At 37.1% G+C, this 21,943-nt stretch overlaps 1 long non-coding RNA gene across 3 annotated transcripts; it reads left to right on the top strand.

Moving 5' to 3' along the window:
- The first annotated feature begins 553 nt into the window (after positions 1-553).
- On the top strand, positions 554-19,107 carry LOC132597671 (uncharacterized). 3 transcript variants are annotated; one of them, XR_009564878.1, is made up of 6 exons: positions 554-686; positions 3,837-3,951; positions 13,433-13,603; positions 15,134-15,275; positions 16,426-16,511; positions 18,101-19,107. It is a non-coding gene; the product is annotated as an uncharacterized lncRNA (long non-coding RNA). The 3 variants fall into 3 exon arrangements; XR_009564877.1 differs by having other exon boundaries at positions 18,171-19,107; XR_009564876.1 differs by lacking the exon at positions 15,134-15,275 and having other exon boundaries at positions 18,171-19,107.
- The last annotated feature ends 2,836 nt before the right edge of the window (positions 19,108-21,943 follow it).

Consider the following 21,943-nt stretch of genomic DNA (forward strand, 5'->3'; position numbering starts at 1 on the left):
TTAGTTCAACATCTGGCTTAGGAGGTTGGCAGAAGAGGGGGCTCTCCAGAGGGGTAATGGGGATCTTATAGGTAAGGGCTGAAGAGTAGACCACGTGGATGGGGTCTATGGACCTCACTGCCAGACCTGGAGCCAAGGGACAGCAGCAGTAAGAGTTGAGATGGAGGCCAAACAGCCAAAGACCCACCCTGACCAAGCAGATAAATATGAAAAACTGACACCAGCAGAGGCCCCAGGATGGGCCAGTCACACTTTAGGAGTCTGGTCCAGGGAACAGCAGAACACAATTCAGTCAGTTTTGAGACTCTCTTCATTTGACGGCATGTGTGTATTCAACCCCTTCATACCAGCAGACACTAAAGGGAACTGTAGCAGGAGCAAAGATAATCTAAAGCACTGGGTTCTTATCCTAGGGAAACTCATCACCTAAACACTCCAAGAAACTAACCTCCTCAAAGTATATCTCAAATTATAAAATTAAACCAGACTTGACCCTCCCCTCTCAAAAAAATTAACTTTGATTCCTTTTTACTCTTCTTACCCAACAGTGGCTAGAGGTACGCATGAAGATAATATGTCATTTTCAGAGAATAAGGAACTATATTTTTCTGCAAACTTGAGTATACTATGCACAACGCGGTAATTCCAGAAAAACTCAAAATCTTATTTAAAGTTACAGATCACAAGTAAGTGTATGCATGTTTAAACTTGTTCAGGCTCAGCTATGCTTTAAATTCACTCTTGGTTCTATCAGATCATTGATTTGACATTGATCTGATTTGATTATACTTAGATGATATCAGCTGTAATGTTGAGGAAGTAGACAATGCAAAGTAATTAGTCACAAAGCTCTCTGTAAGCCTCCAATATAATGAACTCTGGGCAAATTAGACTGTAAGCATAATATCTCCCATTGTAATTTGATTTCTGAGCTCCAGAATTAGGAAGGCCATCAGTAAGATCCGTTGTTATTTTTCCCAATATAATTAGAGGGTCAACAATTTGATCTTGCCTTGATGACAAAACAATTATCTTTGGCATCCCCTTTCCCATTTAGAAAAAAATAAAAGCCTGTGCTTACTTAAGTTTCTTTTCTAATTAAGGAGAGTTAGTCCTGCTTTCACAGCCTTCTCTTTTATCTCCATGAGTATGAGTGACTGTTGGTTGCTCTCTTTTCCCATCTGACCTATGTTTGCACTATAAGCTCCCCAGCTATCCTGGCGAATGTCTGGTCACTTCAATTTTCTCCATTTCTTCAGTTATCCTAGTTGGGAGTTTTTCAATGGAATTTCTCTAGCAAGCTATAATAAAATAGAAAATAATTCAAAATAAGGACATGTTGAAGATTTGTGTTTGTTGGTGTTTTGTTTGTTTGTTTTACCATACTGAAAGTGTGAAATTCTGTGAACTCCTTTGGCAAACCATTCCAATTGCTTACACCCTTGCATGAGGAAGTTCTCTTAAAAGACTAATTTGAAACTTTTGACATTCAGTTAATCCCACTTCCTTCCTATTAACAATCAATATTCAATACTGTGACATGTAAGTAATATGATAGTTCTTACATATTATTTTATATTTACCACATTAAAACTCTTGGCTGTTTTTGCTCCCCCACTTACACTTTTTTGTTTTTCCTCTGCTTACAAATGAAAGTATGGACTATATACAAACAGCTGAAGTTCTACTTTTATTATGAAATAGACAGTGTCCTAAATTACTTTTTTGGGAAACAGTCTCAATAGCATGAGTGACAGCAACCTAAATAGAGAGAATGGAACCAAAACCCACAATAAGCCCTGTGGACTATGACAGAAAACAAAAAACAAAACAAAACAAAAAAGAAAAAACAGATTTTTATTGCACAGAATTCTTAACTTTAAAACAAAATCCTGTAAAGCTCTGCTTGCGTGGTAAAATTTGCCAAGTATGTGAACCACCATCTTCCCTTTTAATCTTATTGTACTTGTCTTAATTAAAGGATTACTCCTCATCTCTAGTAAAATACCTGATACCTATTTTAGGGCAGGGGAATTAATCAGTTCTTGCCAAAACCCCATCCCTGAAGCTAGAGTTCATAGATGTTAGAAGAACATGGGTAAAGACACCTGCTGTAGCAAATTTAGCTCTGTGCCTTGGAGCAAATTGCTTAACCTTGCTAACTTTGTTTTTATCTGTGTTATATCTATGTTTGTTTTATGTATAACAAGAACCATTGCACCAACTTCATAAAATAGTTCTGGGAATTAGTGAAATCATAAATAAGGTTAAGCACTCAATATGGTGCCCAGCAAATAATAAAGGCTCAATAAATGTTCACTGTTTTGATTATTTAGTTTTAGTAGTATTCCTAACTTTCATCTGGAGAAGAAATTCTTTATGGGATTTTTGTTCTCTCCAAGGACTGTTTGAAGCATATTGACAAGCCACAATTAAAAGGCAGTTTCACCTATTGTTTTGGGAAAATAGGTCTGTCTAGGAAACCCTCTTGTAACCACGTGTCCTTCTGAAGTACTGAGGATTAAGACTTCTAGAGAACTTTTGAGAGAACATTTCACCCCATAATAGTTCCTTAAGAGTAAGTCTTAATTTTACCTTTAGTATTCAATTTTAGATCATATTTCCTTCCAATTTCCTAAATTGCAACTGTTAGAGCAAATTATAGATGGGGATATTTCTGTATGGTTTAATATTTCCAAAACATATAATGATTTTGACATCTAGGTATTTCAAAAGATCCTTCCCTGCATGTTTTCTTTTTCTTTTTTGTCTTTCTTTGTCCTTTATAAAAGGGCAAACGATGCAAGAATACATCCCCAAATGATTGAATTTATCTGCAAATTGCTTCCAGGTGCTCATACCACTTTCTCTCTCTCTTCAAACAAAAGGAGAAAAAAAAGATTCAATGTCACAGAAGAGCAGAACCATGAGGAATTTAAATGGTTTTGGTTTTGACCTTATTTTCCATCTGAAATATTGCTTGTTTATACTTCTCCAGTCCATATTTACTTATGCTTACCAGTTTATACCACTAGTATAGTATGAGGCTTTTTTTTATTCTGATTTTCCAGTTGCCAACATAGCACATGACTCACAATAGGCACTAAAGAAGTGTTGACTGACTTAATAATGTGGGGTTTTCAAGTGCTTTAAATTCACTCACTTGAGGGTACCTAATGTACCACAACCTCAGAGGATGTATTGGTAATGACAGATCAAAAGAGATTAGTCATCAATACAGAAAAGAAACAGAGTTTAAACTCTGACAATCTCTGTTTATATTCTATTTTCTTATTGTAGTTGTAGATGGTACTGTACATCAGTACAGGGGGTTTGAAACAGTATTACTCTGTTATAAACTCAATATACAGCTTTTAATTTACTTGGCATTCCTCCACCTCTGTTCCTCTTAAGAAATGCAAAGGTAAATATGATAGCAGTTAAACCACCATCTAGCCACTTAGACCAAATTGTTCGTTTTTCTGGTACACAAGAGAGCACAAAAGAACAAAGGCAAAAATAGACCAGCTACAAATAAATCCATATAACTCCGTTGGCCTCTAAATTAAATATGCACCATACAGTACATAAGATTATAAATAATGTATCCATATGTGGATTCATATCGTCTACATTTGGAACTTTCATTAATTGATAGTGTTGCTTAACTTCAGTGAAAATTAAGAAAAAATCTTAAGGACATCTAAATTAATGAGTTAGTATTATTACTTTCTTATTTTAATAGAGTATGTTAGTTTACTGGATAAATGTTTAGCATGTGGGGTGATATATTGAAACTACATGAACAATATTCACTGTCTTCAACTGTGCATCAGGATTTTTTCCAGTTGTTTATAACTAAAAGCTAACTCAGCTAGCTTTAACCAAGAAGGGGATTTTCCAAAAACTGCACCATCAAGGAGTGGAACTCGCCTTAAAGACATCTGAAAGGTAAAAAATGTCATTAGAACCATGTTATCTCTCTCTCTCTCTCTCTCTCTCTCTCTCTCTCCCCCTCTGTCTACCTGTGTTGCTGGACCTCCCTTCCCCTCTTTGTTTCTTTCTCACTGCTTATTTTTTATGCCTTGGAGATCTTGGATTTGTGGTGGGTATCATCAGCCCAGAAAGTTGAAGCATGCATCCTTCCAATTTAGCAATGTTTGAAGGAAAAAAAAAGATTCCCTTGATCTGAGATTGCACGTAAACTCCTAGAGAAGCACTCTGATCTGTTTAGTTTGTATGCCTGTCTCTTGGCTGGCCACTATGGACTCCAGGGAGAGTGAATACAATAATTTTACTACCCTCAATAAAGTGTCCACTCTTAAGTCACAGAGTTTGAAAACTATGATTTCCAATGAACTCGAACTTCTTAGGTGCAAGATTGAGCAAGCATCCCAAAGAGGAATTGGTAGGTGAAAAGGACTCTATGTACACAAATACAACACATCCTCTAAAGACAGCTAGTCAGATGAGTGAATATCATCACAAATTTGGAAACATTAATTCATCTTTAAAATTACAGTGAACCAGAAGTGTCAAAGTGCTGTCAATGTGAATACACTCAAACACTATTGTTATGGTGGCAACTAAAATACAGATGAGGTGATTTTGCACTTCATATGTTTATCCCTTCATTCATTCAGACACATGTTTATTTCCCTCTGCCATGTGCTTAAGGGTCATCCTAATCTCAGTTCAGTTTATTTATTTTTCATTTTTATTTTTTTCTCCTGAATTTTTTTTTTTTGCGGTACGCGAGCCTCTCACCGTTGTGGCTTCTCCCACTGCGGAGCACAGGCTCCGGACACGCAGGCTCAGTGGCCATGGCTCACGGGCCCAGCCGCTCCGCAGCATGTGGGATCCTCCCGGACCGGGGCACGAACCCGCATCCGCTGCATCGGCAGGCGGACTCTCAACCACTGCGCCACCAGGGAAGCCCTCTCCTGAAAATTTTAAACCCATAGAAAAGGTAAAGGAGTGATATAGTGGGGCTTTTAAAATCGAAGATCCAGTAAAAGTTGATGCATTTGATTTGTATGCTTTCTTAGTTGTTTTAAATCTAAGACAGCCCCTCTACCTTTTCTTTTTTTTTAATTTCAAGGTATATAATTTTTTATGGAGTTTATGCCACTTATCTTGCAGAATATCTTGCATTCTATATTTATCCATTTGTTTTGTCATTATCAGATTTAGATTAAACGCTTTTGGAAAGAATATTACAAAGCTGTTGTTTGAATATTTTATTGCATCAATTCGGGAGGCATGTAAATTCAGTTTCACAAAATTGGTAATGCTTAATTTGATACTTGGTTGGGGAGAGGGTCAATAGAAATTGTAAAAGATAGTCTTTTTTTCCTTTTTGCAAGAGGGTATGTAAATATTCAGTTCCTCAAAAATGGTTCATCAAAATGTTTTAGCATCCTTTGATGACCTTTACCTGAATTAATCATTACTTTGGGGCTTATATCAATAAAATGGTCGTTTTCCCATTCTATCATGTCTTCTACAATTATTAGTCAGAATTTTTCTATAAAGGAAAGTTTTCCTTCTTTTCCTCTCTTGTTTTCTAATATGGTTATCATCATCATCATTTTTTCTAGTGTCACTGTAGGTCTATGAATTTTTCAATTCCATGTGTTATGATCTGTTTCTGTTATTATTCACTATTCATTTTACTGCTCAAATTGTCCCACATTTAGTTTGTGGAAGTACCATCACACTAGCTCCTGTGTCCTTGTTTTCAGGCATTAAGTGTTCTAAGTTCACTTTATACTTTATCTGCCTAAACCTGGAATCATTCATTTCTACAAGCAGCCTGGTTTCTTTCATTAGGGAATGGTGTTTCAGAAGCAATATTTAAGACCTAAACGTGCTTATGATACTGAAGTGTCATTATTTCTAAGTCTTTTTAGTGAACAGTTGTAGAAAAATATTTTTACAAAATATGAACCTGTATTAATATTTTCCATTATCATCACACTCCACCGCATTCTTTCTCACCTTCTCTAGTTCACATTACTTTTACCTTCTTAAGCAATGAAAGCTGGTTTCCAAAAATATTAGTATATATACTCATATGCTATAATTTACAATATACTAAAAACAATTTTGAATCATTCCTCCAACGCTTTTATCAAGAACAAACCGATAACTCAGTCTTGAGTTTTGTTTTTCTGTTTTTTTGTTTTTAAGATTTTTTTTGCCCGTAGAATACATTCCTTGAGGAGAGTAGCGTTCAAAAGTTATGTGAAATCATGTGTTCTCACGATTTCAACTTGATATGAAGTTAAATGTTGTAATTTCTATTTGCAGTCAATTTTAAGATTTGGTTTTTCTTTCTATTTTGTTTATATATTTTATATTTTGAATATGCAAAATATTGACATGGTTTAAAATTGAAACCATTTTAAAAATTAAATCAAGAAATGTCACACTCTCATCCCTCGTCCTTATCATATGTCATCTACCCTCCAGAAACCACATTTTTCCTTACTTTCTAGTTTATCTTTCTATAATTTATTTTTGCAAACATAAACAAACATTACCACACACACACACACACACACACACACACACACACACACACACACACTTATTTCCCTTTCTATCTCAGGCAAAAAGTAGCCTATAGACATTCTTTCATTCCTTCCATTTTTCATTTAACAATTCATGCCAAAAAATACTAATGTCAGTTTGTAAAGGTTCTTCCTCATTTCGATTAAGCTTCACTGTACAGCACTATGTGAATGTACCATAGTTTATTCAGTCCAGTCTCTTATGAGTGACATGCATGTAATTTCGGATATTTTCCTTTTCCAACTGACCCCAATGTGAACACATTTGTGCATATATTTTCTCATACCAGTGGACATATAGCTTCACGATCATTTCTCATAAGTGCAGTGCATTATTCTAATAAATTTTCATAAGGTAAACGTGTATGTGGTTTTGACGCAAATTTATTTAATTCCTCTCCATAGTGGTTGCATTACTTTGGTCTTTTTTTTTAATTAATTTATTATTTTTAAAAATTTTTTAACATCTTTATTGGAGTATAATTGCCTTACAATGGTGTGTTGGTTTCTGCTTTCTAACAAAGTGAATCAGTTATACATATGTCCCCATATCTCTTCCCTCTTGCATCTCCCTCCCTCCCACCCTCCCTATCCCACCCCTCTAGGTGGTCACAAAGCACCGAGCTGATCTCCCTGTGCTATGCGGCTGCTTCCACTAGCAATCTATTTTACGTTTGGTAGTGTAAATATGTCCATGCCACTCTCTCACATTGTCCCAGCTTACCCTTCCCCCTCCCTGTATCCACAAGTCCATTCTCTAGTAGGTCTGCGTCTTTATTCCCATCTTGCCCTTATGTTCTTCAGGACAATTTTTTTTTTTTTTTTTTTTTTTTTTAGATTCCATATATATGAGTTAGCATAAGGTATTTGTTTTTCTCCTTCTGACTTACTTCACTCTGTATGACAGACTCTAGGTCCATCCACCTCACTACAAACAACTCAATTTCATTTCTTTTTATGGCTAAGTAATATTCAATTGTATATATGTGCCATATCTTCTTTATCCATTCATCTGCTGATGGACACTTAGATTGCTTCCATGTTCTGGCTATTGTAAATAGAGCTGCAATGAACACTTTGGTACATGACTCCTTTTGAATTGTGGTTTTCTCAGTGTATATGCCCAGTACTGGGATTGCTGGGTTGTACGGTAGTTCTATTTTCAGTTTTTTAAGGAAACTCCATATTGTTTTACAAAGTGGCTCTATCAGTTTACATTCCACCAACAGTGCAAGAGGGTTCCCTTTTCTCCACACCCTCTCCAGCATTTATTGTGTGTAGAGTTTTTGATGATGGCCATTCTGACTGGTGTGAGTTGATACCTCCTTGTAGTTATGATTTGCATTTCTCTAATGATTAGTGATGTTGATCATTCTTTCATGTGTTTGTTGGCAATCTGCATATCTTCTTTGGAGAAATGTCTATTTAGGTCTTCTGCCCTTTTTGGATTGGGGTTTTTGTTTTTTTGATACTGAGCTGCATGAGCTGCTTGTAAACTTCAGAGATTAATCCTTTGTCAGTTGCTTCGTTTGCAAATATTTTCTCCCATTCTGAGGGCTGTCTTTTGGTCTTGTTTATGCTTTCCTTTTATGTGCAAAAGGTTTTAAGTTTCATTAGGTCCATTTGTTTATTTTTGTTTTTATTTCCATTTCTCTAGGAGGTGGGTCAAAAAGGATCTTGCTGTGATTTATGTCATAGAGTGTTCTGCCTATGTTTTCCTTTAAGAGTTTTACAGTGTCTGGCCTTACATTTAGGTCTTTGACCCATTTTGAGCTTATTTTTGTGTATGGTGCTAGGGAGTGTTCTAATTTCATTCTTTTACATGTAGCTGTCCTGTTTTCCTAGCACCACTTATTGAACAGGTTGTGTTTTTTCCACTGTATATTCTTGCCTCCTTTATCAAAGATAAGGTGACCATATGTGTGTGGGTTTATCTCTGGGCTTTCTATCCTGTTCCATTGATCTATAGTTCTCTTTTTGTGCCAGTACCATGCTCTCTTGATTACTGTAGCTTTGTAGTATAGTCTGAAGTCACGGAGCCTGATTCCTCCAGCTCCATTTTTCTTTCTCAAGATTGCTTTAGCTATTAGGGGTCTTTTGTGTTTCCATACAAATTGTGAAATTTTTTGTTCTAGTTCTGTGAAAAATGCCATTGGTAGTTTGATAGGGCTTGCATTGAATCTGTAGATTGCTTTGGGTAGTTGAGTCATTTTCACAATGTTGATCCTACCAATCCAAGAACATGGTATATCTCTCCATCTATTTGTATCATCTTTAATTTCTTTCATCAGTGTCTTATAATTTTCTGCATACAGGTCTTTTTTCTCCTTAGGTTTATTCCTAGATATTTTATTCTTTTTGTTACAATGGTAAATGGGCGTGTTTTCTTAATTTCAATTTCAGATTTTTCATCATTATTGTATACGAATGCAAGAGACTTGTGTGCATAAATTTTGTATGCTGCTACTTTACCAAATTAATTGATTGGCTCTAGTAGTTTTCTGGTAGCATCTTTAGGGTTCTCTATGTATAGTATCATGTCATCTGCAAACAGTGACAGCTTTACTTCTTCTTTTCCGATTTGGATTCATTTTATTTCTTTTTCTTCTCTGATTGCTGTGGCTAAAACTTCGAAAATTGTGTTGAATAATAGTGGTGAGACTGAGTAACCTTGTCTTGTTCCTGATATTTGTGGAAATGGTTTCAGTTTTTCACCATTGAGGACAGTGTTGGCTGTGGGTTTGTCATATATGGCCTTTATTATGTTGAGGAAAGTTCCCTCTATGCCTACTTTCTGGAGGGTTTTTATCATAAATGGGTGTTGAAATTTGTTGAAAGCTTTCTCTGCCTCGATTGAGATGATCTTATGGTTTTTCTCCTTCAATTGGTTAATATGGTGTGCCACGTTGATTTGCGTATATTGAAGAATCCTTGCATTCCTGGGATAAACCACACTTGATCATGGTGTATGATCCTTTTAATGTGCTGCTGGATTCTGTTTGCTAGTGTTTTGTTGAGGAGTTTTGAATCTATGTTCATCAGCGATATTGGCCTGTAGTTTTCTTTCTTTGTGACATCTTTGTCTGGTTTTGGTGTCAGGGTGATTGTGGCCTTGTAAAATGAGTTTGGGAGTGTTCCTCCCTCTGCTATGTTTTGTAAGAGTTTGAGAAGGATAGGTGTTAACTCTTCTCTAAATGTTTGATAGAATTCGCTTGTGAAGCCATCTGGTCCTGGGCTTTTTTTTGTTGGAAGAGTTTTAATCACAGTTTCAATTGCTGTGCTTGTGATTGGTCTGTTCATATTTTCTATTTCTTCCTGGTTTAGTCTCAGAAGGTTGTGCATTTCTAAGAATTTGTCCATTTCTTCCAGGTTGTCCATTTTATTGGCAAAGAGTTGCTTGTAGTAATCTCTTACGATCCTTTGTATTTCTGCAGTGTCAGTTGTTACTTCTCCTTTTTCATTTATAATTCTATTGATTTGAGTCTTCTCCCTTTTTTTCTTGATAAATCTGGCAAAAGGTTTATCAATTTTGTTTATCTTCTCAAAGAACCAGCTTTAGTTTTATTGATCTTTGATATCATTTGCTTCATTTCTTTTTCATTTATTTCTGATCTGATCTTTATGATTTCTTCCCTTCTGCTAACTTTGGGGGCTTTTTTGTCCTTCTTTCTCTAATTGCTTTAGGTGTAAGGTTAGGTTGATGATTTGAGATATTTCTTGTTTCCTGAGGTAGGATTGTATTGCTATAAACTTCTCTCTTACAAGTGCTTTTGCTGCATCCCATAGGATTTGGGTCGTCGTATTTTCACTGTCATTTGTTTCTAGGTATTTTTTGATTCCTCTTTGATTTCTTCAGTGATCTCTTGGTTATTAAGTAGTGTATTGTTTAGCCTCCATGTGTTTGTATTTTTTACAGATTTTTTTCCTGGAATTAATATCTAGTCTCATAGTATTGTGGTCAGAAAAGATACTTGATATGATTTCAATTTTCTTAAATTTACCAAAGCTTGATTTGTGACCCAAGATATGATGTATCCTGGAGAATGTTCCATGAGCATTTGAGAAGAATGTGTATTCTGTTGTTTTCGGATGGAATGTCCTATAAATATAAATTAAATCCATCTTCTTTAACGTATCATTTAAAACTTGTGTTTCCTTATTTATTTTCACTTTGGATTGTCTGTCCATTGGTGAAAGTGGAGTGTTAAAGTCCCTTACTATGATTGTGTTACTGTCGATTTCCCATTTTATGTCTGTTAGTATTTGCCTTATATATTGAGGTGCTCCTATGTTGGGTGCATAAATATTTACAATTGTTTATCTTCTTCTTGGATTGATCCCTTGATCATTATGTAGTGTCCTTCTTTGCCTCTTGTAATAGTCTTTATTTTAAAGTCTATTTTGTCTGATATGAGAATTGCTACTCCAGCTTTTTTTTAATTTCCATTTGCATGGAGTATCTTTTACTATCCCCTCACTTTCAGTCTGTATGTATCCCTAGGTCTGAAGTGGGTCTCTTTTAGAAAGCATATATATGGGTCTTGTTTTAGTATCCATACAGCCAATCTATGTGTTTTGGTTGGAGCATTTAATTCATTTACATTTAAGGTAATTATCGATATGTATGTTCCTATTACCATTTTCTTATTTGTTTTGGGTTTGTTAATATAGGTCTTTTCCTTCTCTTGTGTTTCCTACCTAGAGAAGTTCCTTTAGCATTTGTTGTAAAGCTGGTTCTGTGTTGCTGAATTCTCTTAGCTTTTGCCTGTCTTTAAAGGTTTTAATTTCTATGTCAAATCTGAATGGGATCCTTGCTGTGTAATCTTGGTTGTAGGTTTTTCTCCTTCATCACTTTAAATATGTCCTGCGACTCCCTTCTGGCTTGCAGAGTGTCTGCTGAAAGATCAGCTGTTAACCTTATGAGGATTCCCTTGTGTGTTATTTGTTGTTTTTCCCTTGCTGCTTTTACTATTTTTTCTTTGTATTTAATTTTTGATAGTTTGATTAATATGTGTCTTGGCATATTTCTCCTTGGATTTATCCTGTATGGGACTTTCTGTTCTTCCTGGACTTGATTATCTATTTCCTTTCCCATATTAGGGAAGTTTTCAACTCTAATCTCTTCAAATATTTTCTCAGTCCCTTTCTTTGTCTCTTCTTCTTCTAGGACCCCTATAATTCGAATATTGGTGCGTTTAATGTTGTCCCAGAGGTCTCTGAGACTGTCCTCAATTTTTTTCCTTCTTTTTCTTTATTCTGCTCTGCAGTAGTTATTTCCACTATTTTATCTTCCAGGTCACTTATCCATTCTTCTGCCTCAGTTATTCTGCTATTGATCCCTTCTAAGGAATATTTAATTCCATTTACTGTGCTCTTCATCACTGTTTGTTTGCTCTTTAGTTCTTCTAGGTCCTTGTTAAACATTTCTTGTATTTTCTCCAATCTATTTCCAAGATTTTGGATCATCTTTACTATCATTATCCTGAATTCTTTTTCAGGGAGACTGCCTATTTCCTCTTCATTTGTTATCCCTGATGAGTTTTTGCCTTGCTCCTTCATGTTCTGTGTGTTTCTCTGTCTTCTCATGTTGCCTAACTTACTGTGTTTGGGGTCTCCTTTTCGCAGGCTGCAGGTTTGTAGTTACCGTTGTTGTTGGTGTCTGTCCCTAGTGGCTAAGGTTTGTTCAGTGGGTTGTGTAGGTTTCCTGGTGGAGGGGACTAGTGCCTGTGTTCTGGTGGATGAGGCTGGATTTTGGCTGTCTAGAGGACAGCGCCGTGTCTGGTGGTGTGCTTTGGGGGTATCTGTGGCCTTATTATGATTTTAGGCAGCCTCTCTGCTAATGGATTAGGTTGTGTTCCTTCTTGTTAGTTGTTTGGCATAGGGTGTCCAGCACTGGAGCTTGCTGGTTGTTGAGTGGAGCTGGGTCTTGCTGTTGAGATGGAGATCTCTGGGAGATTTTCGCTGTTTGATATTATTTGGCACTGGGAGGTCTCTTGTGGACCAGTGTCCTGAACTTGGCTCTCCCACCTCAGAGGCACAGCCCTGACACCTGGCTGGAGCACCAAGAGCCTGTCATCTACATGGCTCAGAATAAAAGGGAGAAAAAGAAAGAAAGAAAGAAAGAAAGAAAGAAAGAAAGAAAGAAAGAAAGAAAGAAAGAAAGACAAAGAATGAAAGAGAGAAAGAAATAAGAAGAAATAAAATAAAGTTATTAAAATAAAAAATAATTATATTAAGAAAAAAAGAAAAAAACGACAAACAGAACCCTAGGAGAAATGGCAAAAGCAAAGCTATACAGACAAAATCTCACCCAGAAGCATACACATACACACTCACAAAAAGAGAAAAGGGGAAAAAATATATATATATATATCATTGCTTCCAAAGTCCATCTCCTCAATTTGGGATGGTTCGTTGTCTATTCAGGTGTTCTACAGATGCAGGTACATCAAGTTGATTATGGAGATTTAATCCGCTGCTCCTGAGGCTGCTGGGAGAGATTTCCCTTTCTCTTCTCTATTCTCACAGCTCCTGGGCTTCAGCTTTGGATTTTGCCCCGCCTTTGCGTGTAGATGCCCTCGCCTGAGGGCATCTGTTCTTTGCTTAGACAGGAGGGGGTTAAAGGAGCAGCCGATTCGGGGGCTCTGGCTCACTCAGGCCTAGGGGAGGGAGGGGTACGGATGTGGGGCGAGCCTGCGGCGGCAGAGCCCGGCGTGACGTTGCAACCAGCCTGAGGCGCGCCGTGCGTTCTCCTGGGGAAGTTGTCCCCGGATCCCGGGGACCTGGCAGTGGCGGGCTGCACAGGCTCCCAGCAGGGGAGGTGTGGATAGTGAAAACATCTCTTGTCTCTTCGGCAGCTCCAGACTTTCACGGACTCCCTTCCGGCTAGTCGTGGCGCACTAACTCCTTCAGGCTGTGCTCACGCAGCCAACCGCAGTCCTCTTCCTGGGATCTAAGCTCTGAACCCCGAGCCTCAGCTCCCAGCCCCCGCGCACCCCGGCGGGTGAGCCGACAAGCCTCTCGAGCTGGTGAGTGCCGGTCGACCCTGATCCTCTGTGTGGGAATCTCTCCGCTTTGCCCTGCACACCCCTGTTGCTGCACTCTCCTCTGTGGCTCTGAAGCTTCCCCCCTCTGCCACCCTCAGTGTTCGCCCGTGAAGGGGCTTCTAGTGTGTGGAAACCTTTCCTCCTTCACGGCTCCCTCCCACTGGTGCAAGTCCCGTCCTTATCCTTTTGTCTCTGTTTATTCTTTTTTCTTTTGCCCTACCCAGGTACGTGGGGACTTTCTTGCTTTTTGGGAGGTCTGAGGTCTTCTGCCAGCGTTCAGTAGATGTTCTGTAGGAGCTGTTCCACATGTAGATGTATTTCTGATGTATTTGTGGGGAGGAAGGTGATCTCTGCGTCTCACTCCTCCTGCCATATTGAAGCTATTCCACTTTGCTCTTTAACAAGCAAAGTCAGATAGTGACTGCTTTTTCAGAGATTGACCTAAGAATTTGCTGTTATAATTTAAAAATTTTTGTCAAGCTGTTGTCATGGTGAAAAATATCTTACTGAAGTTTTATTTTCTATTTCTTCTACTACGAGTAATTTGGATTATCTTTTCACATGTTGAAGGGCCTTTGGTTTACATTTATTTGCAAAGTACTTTCCTTGAGAAATATTTTGGTAATTGTTTCCTTTAAAAATTTTTACCTTTTTATTTTGAACCAATTTGGTATCACAGGAAAGTTGCAAAAAAAATGCAGAGTAATATCCCAATGTGGTCTTCACTCTATTTCCCCGAATGTGAATTTCACACGTAACCATAGTACACCTAATGAAACTAGCAAATTAACACTTTACTCAACTACACACCATATTCAAATTCTATCAGTTTTTCCACTAATGTCTTTCTTCTGTGCTAGGATCCTATATAGACCTCTTTGAGTTTGAAAAGTATTTATATCTTAAGGAGATTGGCTTCTTTTTCTGTGATATAAGTTACCAATATATCCTTCCAATTTGTCATTTGTCTGTGTTCCCTCTCACTGGAACATGCATCTGTCATTCACTACACTCCATTTCCATATGCCTGGCTAATTTTAAGCTAGTTAAGTTCTTGTAATTCTCTGTTCACAGCACTCTCAGAGTTTCCCTCATTGCATTTTATCAACAGTCAAACTTCTTCATCTGGTTACTGCTTGTTTTTTTCTCTCTCCTCACTCAGTTATAAAAGCCATGAATGCAGGATCTATGTTTAGTCATCACCATACAGCCAGCTCCTGTAAGAGTACATGCCACATATTCACGTTTTACTTGTTACCATTATCTATTGAGTTCATTAACTAGATCATCAAGAAGCTATGTCATACAAAGAATCATTGAAGAAGTAAGAATATTTAGTTTGGAACAGGGAAGGTTATATAGAAATATGATATATGTCTTCAAATATTTCAGAAGTAACCATGTAAAAAATTAGATTTATGTTATGTAACTCTGGAGGCCAATCAGGACAGCAAAATTCAGCTAATTTTTTTCCAAAATTAGAAACTGTTTTTCTAATCTTTTCTTTTTTAGCTAGAAGAATAAAAAAAGCTGTCTGACAATGGAAGTGTCTTCTTAGCCATAGAGTATTTTTAAAGAGAAAATGAATCTCAGTCTGATGAACAGGTTGGAGAGGAGGTTCATGAATAAAATTGGTTTGACTAAATAAATTCTAGTAAGTATATTTCCAAAGTTAAGATTGTATAAAGCCATGAAAAAGAACTTTAAGGGTAAATGTTGACATAGCTGTTCTTTTCTGAAGAAAGAACTAATTGATGAATGAATTCATAATGGTAACATTTTAGCAATTAAACAGCTAAATGAGAATGTATTTTGGGTAGTAAATATTTCTGATCACCAGAAAATAATACTATATTTGTAGTTTTTTCTCAGCTATTGTTCTAGATGATACCAATTTGTGTGAATCATGCACTAATCTGATACATCTATTAAAAATTGAAGCTATTTGCATCTATTGTTAGTTTTTTTTTTCCTAGATAGAAAATCACACCAACTATAAGCATGTTAGACTTTAGATGGGGGTTTGGAATTTATATATGAATTAATGAAAAAGAGCTAAAAACTGAGTCTTAATGATAGAAATATACATTTCTACAGGTACTTGAGTAGTACCTGAAGTAAATAAACTAATGCATATGCTTGAAGAATAAGAAACTTAATTTTATGTTTAATCTCAAATTTTAAGTAATGGGTTTTGGGAAATAACATGTCCCACTAATTATACCAGTGTTGCCATGGCATCCCAAGGTACCCTCAAAATGTTTCATTTGTGAACCAACATGTCTTTAACCCATATTTTACTTGTTCACTAATGACAAATTCAGTGCTGATATCTAATTGCGTGTTGATTCGAAGGATATAAACACACTAAACCTAATGTTAAAGCATAGCACATATGGCAGAAAGAGCCAAAATCTGTGAAATGCAGTGGAAGTGAATTATTAACTCAAATATTGAACCCTAGGAGTTTCTTTGCTTATGGCTAGCTACCCAGTTGGAAGGGCCAGTTATTTTTCTGTTTTCTTTAATACAGACATTCTGCACATCACCATATGCTCAAAGAAATTCTGCAATTTCATAATCTATTCTACATTTTCTGAGTACATTTTATTTGCCACAGAGGGCGAGTTTGCAAATGCACCTGCACAGTTTGATGTTTATAAAAATGGCAATTATGATGATGTACCATTGAAATAAAACTTTGCTGGATAGAAATTAAAGAGTGAAAACAATGATCTGCTAAAAACTATTATTTTGTCAGGCTTTCCATTCATCAAAATTGCAATTAATTTCTTCCTCTCCAGTGTCATTGTGGTTGAAACAAAGACCAGTAATCTAACATCTGGTTGCAGATTTAAAAAGAGAACACTGCCTTCTTTCACAAAGCTCTGTAAGTATTGTGTTTACATTGTTAAATGAGATAGTTAAAATTTTCTAGTGTTCAATGTTTTATATTTATTCTGATTTAGACTCTGGGAAATTTGCAATCCAAGTATGAAAGATGTGTTTGATAAAAAAATGAATGTCTTGAAACAACCTCTCTTGCATTTTAGTTGCTTTGAGATGTCTGCAATATTAAGATTTTAAAAATAATGTTAGTGCGTTGTTAGCATTCACTTTACATTTCATATGAAACAATTACTTATTGTACATAAAGAAATCCAGAGTTTGCAAGGGTTAGTCCTCATCTTCTCATTTTACTTGCAACCCACCACTTCATTCTGAATGAATCCCCTTACTATGTATGTTCTTTCATGTTCCCTGCTTTTATACCTTTATACCTTTTGCTTTTCGCATTCATTTCCTCCCCTCTCTCCATCTGTTTGTCTGAGAGAGTCTTTATTTCTTCTTTACTTCTGAAGGATAATTTCATAAAGTACAGAATTCTTGGTAGTGTTTTTTTTTTCTTTTAACACTTTACGTGTTTAACTGACATTTTCCTTCCTTGCATGGCTACTGAGAAAAAAGTCAGATATAATTCCTATCTTTGTTCCTCTATGTGAAAGTTGTTTTCCTCCTCTGGTTTCTTTCTGATTTTTTTTCATTATATTTCACCTTCTATAGTTTGAAAATTATATACCCAAGAGTAGTCTTTTTGTTTTTGCTGTTTTTGTTCTGTTGGCATTTATCCTGCTTGTTCTCTGAGTTTCCAGGATCTGTGCTTTAATATCTGCCATTAATTTGGAGGAAATTCTTAGTCATTATTTTTTCAAATATTTCTTCTCTTCTCTGTCTCTTTTCTCCTTCTGTTATTCCCAATTATGTGACTACAGCTATCTTTTGTAGTTGTCCTACAGTGCTTGGATATTCTGTTCTGTTTTTTCAGGCTTTTGTGCTCCTTGCCTTTTGGTGTCCAAGGATTCTCTAGCTCAGACATTCTTTCCTCAGCTGTGTCCGGGCTACAAAGTATCAAAAGCATTCTTCATTTTTGTTACATTGTTACATTGTTTTTTATCTCTAACATTTCTTTTTTTGGGTTCTTAGGATTTCCACCACTCTGCTTACATTGTTCATCAGGCTTTGCATGTTGTCTAGTTTATCCCGTAGAGCACTCAGCCTAAAAATCATGGTTCTTTTAAACTCCTGGTTTGATAATTCCAACATCCCTGCTTTGTCTGATCTGATGCATGCTCTCTCTTGTTAAATTGTGTATTTTGCCTTTTAGTTGGCCTTATAATTTTTCCTTGATAAGTGGACAAAGTGTACAGAGTAAAAGGAACTGCTCTAACTAGGCCTTCAGTGAGATATGGGGAAACAGGTAGCATTCTATAGTCATATCAGTAGGTCTCAGTCTTTTAGTGAACTTATTTGTCTGGATTATAAATTTCATAAGAGTTTCTCAGTCTTTTTCTCCCCATTTGGTGGGACAGGATGGCTGGAGTGGGCTAGAGTGGGGTATTTCTCTTCTCCCAGGTCAGATAGGCTCTGATAATACCACAGCAGGTTAGGCTCTATTTAATTAGTTTCCTCTAAAAGCAGGCCTCATTAAGAATAGAATGCTCAGGCTTCCCGGGTGGCGCAGTGGCTGAGAATCTGCCTGCCAATGCAGGGGACACGGGTTCGAGCCCTGGTCTGGGAAGATCCCACATGCCGTGGAGCAACTGGGCCCATGAGCCACAACTACTGAGCCTGCGCATCTGGAGCCTGTGCTCTGCAACAGGAGAGGCCGCGACAGTGAGAGGCCCGTGCACCGCGATGAGGAGTGGCCCCTGCTCGCCGCAACCAGAGAAAGCCCTCGCACAGAAACGAAGACCCAACGCAGCCAAATAAATAAATAAATAATTTTTTTTAAAAAAAAAAGAATAGAATGCTCTGGTGTATTTAAAATGGTTTCTTTTTCTCTCCCCCTGCTAGAAGCATGAGAGGATTATTCTTCATTATTCACCTTGATAAACTGGTTATGCTCTTGGAAGTGAACTCTTTACTGATTTTTAACTCTGTTCACCATTTTACTTGTTGTTAGGACAGTGTGGTGACTTCAAGATTCCTTACTTGTGGAACCAAAAATGAGAAGTATTTAGATGGCTGTTTTTTGGCTAGAGAGGAATGGTGGTATAGACCTATGGATCTCCTAAGTTGGTATATGTAACCCTAGCTGCAGTTAGATTCATGTATTGGGGTCACAGTTTGTCACTCATCACTCTGTTTCTTCTTTTCTGTTTCCTTAATTGCAAACTTTGCTTAGGAATGACTGTTGCCTACCCTCCAAACTCTGAATCAATACTGTGTTACTGTAAGAAGCTCAGACTGGCTTTTATAATTAAAGTACTAGGGCTTCCCTGGTGGCACAGTGGTTGACAGTCCGCCTGCCAATGCAGGGGACGCGGGTTTGTGCCCTGGTCCGGGAGGATCCCACATGCTGCGGAGCGGCTGGGCCTGTGAGCCATGGCCGCTGAGCCTGTGCGTCCGAAGCCTGTGCTCCGCAACGGGAGAGGCCACAACAGTGAGAGGCCCATGTACCGCAAAAAAAAAAAAAAAAAAAAAAAGGAGAAGGAGACAGGCAGCATTCAAATTAATTCTTGTCTCTAGTATCGATGAAGAGTTAGCCAAATAGAATGGGCCTGCCTCACTAAAATATGAAAATCCAACAATGACCACAAAATTTAGATGGAAATCTGAACAACAGAATTCCTTCTAATTCATTGGTTTTATATTAACAGCATAAACCATATGTCTTATGTATTGTTTTGTTTTTTAAGATCTGATATCGTCGCCAATTGATATAAAAATATATCTGGCTCAGAGAGTTTTGACTGTATTTTGCCCAAATATTATAAGTGGCAGAGGTAAAATTTGAATAAACAGCTGTCTACAAAGTCTATATTTAAAATATGAGTGGTCAACGGTGACCACAGGTCGTCTAATGGAATGATCCCTATTGTTTTCATTAGCTTTAGATCCAAAGCACATGACAGATTTGAAAATTGTTCAAAATTCCCAATTCCTAGATGCCTGAATTGTTTTCTGAAGTATCAAAATTATTTCCCTTCTTTTTTGCTGTAATTCAAATATTGTTTTTCCCTGAAAGATGTATGAATGTGTAGCAACTTAATCAAATTGTCTAGAACTGAAGAAGAAAAAAATCTCACTATTATATATTGATCTTCTGTGAATAATATTTAAGTAGGAATAATATATAAATAATAGTTAACAGAGATTGTTCAGCTTTCACATTTCACCTTCCTTCTAGTGATAAAAATCATCACAGGAAGAAATGCCATGTTTTATTTGTTAGGACCCTGAAGAGATCAAAATAAATAAAAAATAGGATGTGGGGCTGGGGGTAAGATTGATATGAGATTTCACTGAAATGTTAAATATTCTGTTTATGATAGATTCACCCCTTGTCTTCTCTATTGTCAAAGTTGTTAAAGCTGAAAGGCTTTGAGGCAAGAGATGAAGAGACTACAAACGCACCAGAACATAGTTAGAAGTATGACTTGCTATATGAGTTTATGTATGACACCAAGGAAATCATGTTTTTGGAAATAAAACTACATAGAGAAGATATATGATCAATACAAATGTGTATTGTGTCTTATGACTACAACAAAGGTCTACTGTTGTCTTTTGGGATCCACACTCTCTGCTCTATAACTTAATTTCCAAAAAGCATCCAGAGTAATTAAAATGTAAGTTAGATTATATTGCTTTATACTTAACTATTTCCAATCTCCTAAAACAGTTTTTTTTAACCTGGACACTATAACATTTTAGGCAGGGTAGTTCTTTGCAGTGAGAAACTGTCCTGTGTATTGTACAATGTTTAGCATCATCCTTCAACTCACTAAATGCCAGTAACATCTCCACGCACCCCCCCCCCCCATCTGTGACAACCAAAAATGTGTTCACATTGCCAAGTGTCCCCTAAGGAGCAAAACTGTCACCTTGTTGAGAATCATTGTGCCAAAGACTGTACACAATTCAAAATAAATTTCACACTCATTATCCTAGCCTACAAAATCCCAAACTGATCTGCTCATATTTGCACAGGCCACATGCAAGGCCCCATCCCCAATGGCAGGAGAAGAAGAACACTTTTGTAAAGGGGAAAAGGAAGTTGGGAGGGCTATCATAAGGGAAGAGTCCATGGCTTCTCACTGGCTGAGTGCTTGCACAGAAAGAAGAGGAGTCTTTCATCTTCCTGTTGGGCTCTGCTATGGTCACAGGTCATGAGAGCTCTCCATACTAGTCTCCTGACACTATTTAATTGAATTTTCTGTCTATTAATTTTTAAAAGCCGTTAAATAAATTGTTCTCTCAATTTGGACTACTCGATCTCAAGATCTTCAAGTAAGTAGCTCTTTCACATCTCTTATCGGGCTTCCCTGGTGGCGCAGTGGCTGAGAGTCCGCCTGCCGATGCAGGGAACAGGGGTTCGTGCCCAGGTCCAGGAAGATCCCACATGCCGCGGAGCGGCTGGACCCGTGAGCCATGGCCGTTGAGCCTGCGCATCCGGAGCCTGTGCTCCGCAATGGGAGAGGCCACAACAGTGAGAGGCCCGCGTGCCGCAAAAAACAAAAACATCTCTTATCAATTGTCACTTCCTGAGGACCTTCCTTGTCGACTCTACTTAAATTAGCCACCTAGTCCTCTGTATGGCATCACCTTGTTTTATACCTTTCATAAAACTTATTACTGTATTTTGAAATTTATGTGTTTTTTTTAATACCCTTCCGCTGGAATATAAGGTACATACAGACACTTTGAGTTTTTATACATTTTTATTAAACCTAAACATTATTCTAAGCATGAGGAGCATAGTATTAAAATGCCAAAAACATGTCTCAATAAACACACAAGCTGTAAAAATCAAGTAGAATTTAATTATTTAGTCATATCAGGACTGGACTAAGTTACAATAAATATAAGAAATGTGTTCAAGTTCTATAAATCTGTATCGAAGGTGAGAGTCGTTAAAAAGTTTTAATTCCTCTCTCCAATAAGATAATTAGCTTTAGTATCATCCATGTGTATGATATGATAATGAATGGGAAGATGATAAAAGAATGAAAGAGAATGAAGGGTATGAGAATAAATAAATGAGAAGCTCCCTAACTGCTCCAGGTGGTAAAAGATGCTCTATTCTCTCTTTTTCTATTGCACTAATGTATCTACACTATAATAATTAACATGAGGTCTCCAGCTGGTTATAAGGTTTTTGAGGACAGAACCATGACTTTTCATTCAGTTCTCTGCAGCATATTTCACAGTCTTGATATAAGTAGACCACCAGTAAATGTTTCTCTACTGACTGGTGAATACATAGCATTTGCGTATTGATTATTTTGTTCATGAATCATGGTTTATGTAATCCATCAA

The sequence above is a fragment of the Globicephala melas genome, chromosome 8, assembly GCF_963455315.2.
Source record: "Globicephala melas chromosome 8, mGloMel1.2, whole genome shotgun sequence".
In the NCBI taxonomy this organism is placed as follows: Eukaryota; Metazoa; Chordata; class Mammalia; order Artiodactyla; family Delphinidae; genus Globicephala; species Globicephala melas.